We start from the raw sequence: 3880 nt of genomic DNA on the forward strand, positions 1-3880 counted from the left end.
TTCTCCTGCTTCTTTGGTAATGGTTGCCATGGTCTTACCCAGGGCAAGCATTTGCTGGTAATTTGTCTGCTCTAATCCCCAACACTACTTGGCTAGGCCTCCCCTACATCATCTTAAGAGGGGAACTAACAGTTATTTAGTTGGGGAAGATCTGTTTCTGAGCAGAGCAATGGGTAAGACTTGTGGCCATATTAGGTGAGTCTCCTGACAGAGCATCTCTTAGGCAAGTTTTAAAGTCCAGTTCATGCGCTCAGCCTTCCATGAGCCCCAAGGTCTGTGGGCAATGTGCAGTTTCCATCTGATCTTGAAGCAGTTGTCTAACTCTTGTTTATTCTCCGCAGCAAACGCTGGTCCATTTTCCGTACCGGTAGGCAGTGTCTTTGAATTATGTCTCTCGGTAGTGTTCTGGCCACTTAAGTTGATTTTTCTCAGTCCTAGTGGGGTAGGCCTCCACCCACTCCGTGTAAGTGCAGACAAAGACCAGGAGATACTTCCATCCATCAGCTGCAGGCATTCGAGTAAAGTCCACTAGTACATCTTGGAAAAGAGCAGCTCTATAAGATTGTATACCTGGAGTCTTCAGAGGTCCTTGTCTGGGACTAATTTCAGGGTATAAGACACATTTTCTGCTGCTCGCCCGGTAAGTCTTAGGATGTACAGCACATCTTGAATTAGCTCTTCCATAGTGGTGGACCCATAGCGTGTCCTCATGCACTTTCTTGACGATCTCCGTTGCTTGTGCTGTTGGGACCACACTTCTTCCATCCGAGAGAATGAACCAGCCTTCAGGTGTGTATTTCCCATCTTCTGTCTTCCGCCATTCCTGTTTGCTTTGTTTGTAGCAAGGGTTCCAGTTGCTGAGGGGAAACAGGAAAAAGGCTTGTAGTTTGACAGAACTTTTGGCGTTTCAGGAGAGTGACAGCTCGCTTGGCATCAGCATCTGCCTTTCTGTTTCTCTGTGCAACGAGTGAGTCTCCCTTCTGTTTTCCTTCACAGTGACTGACCCATACCTCTTCTGACAATTCCGGAATGAGAGGAGAGTGCTTCACTTCTTGATCCGCTGAAGGGACCAGACTCTTCTCTCAGGGCCCCATGAACATAGAGTGTGAGGAAGGCCTACTTTGAGTCAGTGAAGATATTGACTTTCACCCCAGCTGCCAGCTGTGGGGCTTCTAATAAGTGCATTAAGTTCTGCCTTTTGAGCTGGAGTTCCTTTGGGCAGTGGTTCTGCTTTTGTAGTAGTCTGTAGGGTGACCACTGCATATTCAACATAGCATATGCCTTCATCCATGAGGCTGCTACTATCTGTGTACTATTCAACATCAGGAGCTTCGAGAGGTGTTTCTCGAAGATCAGGATAGCTGCTAAAGACTTTATCCATCACCTCACCTCATTGTCATTGGCTGTGATTGGCTGAAGGCACGTGTGTTTCTGGAGGCGGGGATTTAAAGCCCTTCGTAGAGAAAGCAATGCTCTGCCGGGAACCAGGAGGGAGCGACAGCCTGCAGCAGCGGCGCAGAACGCCAGGAGAAGTGAGTAATGATTTTTATTCTTTGCTCCACTGTATTCCCGGCGTATAAGGTGACAGTTGGGGGGTCGTCTTATACGCCCCGTCGCCTTATACGCCGGTATATATTTTTATTGTAACACATTTCTGGATGAATTGCAGGGAAGGGCTTATATATTTAAGCCCTTCCCGACAATTCATCCCGCGATCGCCGGCAGCCCATTGCTTTCAGTGGAACCTGCTGTATTGCCGGCTCCATTGAATTCAATGGGCAAACATCGTTCTTCTCTGCCACAGCTGGTTCAGTGGAACCTGCTGTATTGCCGGCTCCATTGAATTCAATGGGCAAACATCGTTCTTCTCTGCCACAGCTGGAATGATTTGTCTTCTATATGTTCTCAATGGGGTCGGCGCTGCTGCCGCCGGCCCCATTGAGCGCATATAGAGAAGAGAACAGAAATCGCAGATCGCACATAGGTGCAATCTGCGATTTCTATGGCCTAAGAAGGACCGTTGGGGTTCTTGAAGCCTAAAATCACTCCTAACACTCTCCCTATAGCAGCTCCGGCATCAACAACACTTTCCCTGAACTATGTCAGAATGCATCTGTGGCGAGCCGCGGGAGGGGCAGATTTTAATACTCGGGTGACACCTAATCTCGCCAGCCACTCACTGCAGGGGGGTGGTATAGGGCTTGAACGTTGCAGAGGGAAGTTGTAATGCCTTCCCTGTCATTCTATTGGCCAGAAAAGCGCGCAAATTTGTCAGGGAAGAAAATGAAAGTAACCCGAACACCGCGTGGTACTCGTTACGAGTAACGAGCATCTCGAACACCCTAATACTCGAACGAGTATCAAGCTCGGACGAGTATGCATGCTCGTCTCTATTAACAACCTTCCCCTACTTAGTAAACATTCATGGGCGCTGGCAGCCTGGGCCCCATTCTAGCCACTGTAGCTGATACAGGGGTAGTTACAACCCAGAGTTAAACATATTCAAGAGCATTTTCCAACAAACAGAACACCAATGGGAGTAAATGTCTGCCAATGGATTTGAAGCAAGTGAAGTAACATGTAGCTTTCACCTTTGAACTTTGCTTTAGCTATTACTGTTAAGGGGACATCTGGTTGGCACAAAATGAGGTGTGTTTGACACTTGCTACATCTGGTAAAGGAAATGCATCATGTAAATAATGTTAGTTTCTTTATTAAGATTTAAGTCTGTGGAAAAGAAATAATATATTTATCCTTTAAATGCTATAAGTTTTTAATCTTTATTTAAAGGGAACCTGTCACCAGTTTTAAGCACATTAAAACAATACCAGCTCTGCAATAGTGTAGTTGCAATCTTTCCAACACGTTTGCTTGCAATATTAGCAAAAGCATACTTTTATATTAGATGTTTAGAAGTCTTTTGCGCTTTATGTTGTAGCAGAGTGGTCTGATGGGTGGGCACTTGATATTCAATTTTTTTTTAAAGAATCATTTACTGAGGCTTGATTTCTATTCATTATGGATCACTCATTACTATGTATTATTTTTTGTAAATACTGTAATAGCAATGAAAACTACAAAAGCATGGTCCTGTTTGTCTTTACCAGAAAAGCCCTGTTCTAGAGGTCACGTAACTCTTGACTTATCAAGTTCATATTACAATTACTGAAGAGAACAGATTTGGGCTACCGTGCTGAAACATACAGTATTCTGCTTTCGAGCTGCTACTATGCTGTGTTTTCATTCATTCCATCTGATCTAAACTTTGAGATGATATGTAATGTATGCATCATCTTTTGTGGATTTACATCTTACTGAGCACTTCCTCAGAAAAAAAGTCCCTGTGTATATCAATGTGAAATATTCCTTGTTTTACATGACAATCATACTTGTAGTTTTAGATGCTGTTTTGTTAAGCTAAACACCAGAATAAAAATTCTGTCTTTTATACTTTTCCTTTCTTTATGATCTAGCTTTGACTAAAAAAAGAGTGTATAAAAACTGCCTTAAATACTATATGTGTGAAGGTAGACATATAAATGCAGGTTTCAACTTTTTTAATGTTGTAATTCCACACTAATGATAATAAAATACATTAAATTCACTAATAATTAAAAATGGCATGCATGACTATTATTCACTTTATATTGCAATAGGGTTTTTTACATATCTAAAATGGAATACAAATATCCCTGCTGTCCTAGCTTCTTACAAGTGTATACATAGAGTGAGTAGGTAGTGCGTATATGTCTAATATGCCAGAGGGGATGGGACAGAAACTCTTAATTGATATCTGAGTCTTATGTTATGTGCAGCAGGGAGTGATTGGAGAAGGGATTTTAAGAGTCAGCCTGTGACCTATATATAAGCTCAGCACTCT

This window comes from Eleutherodactylus coqui, chromosome 1 (genome assembly GCF_035609145.1).
Source record: "Eleutherodactylus coqui strain aEleCoq1 chromosome 1, aEleCoq1.hap1, whole genome shotgun sequence".
In the NCBI taxonomy this organism is placed as follows: Eukaryota; Metazoa; Chordata; class Amphibia; order Anura; family Eleutherodactylidae; genus Eleutherodactylus; species Eleutherodactylus coqui.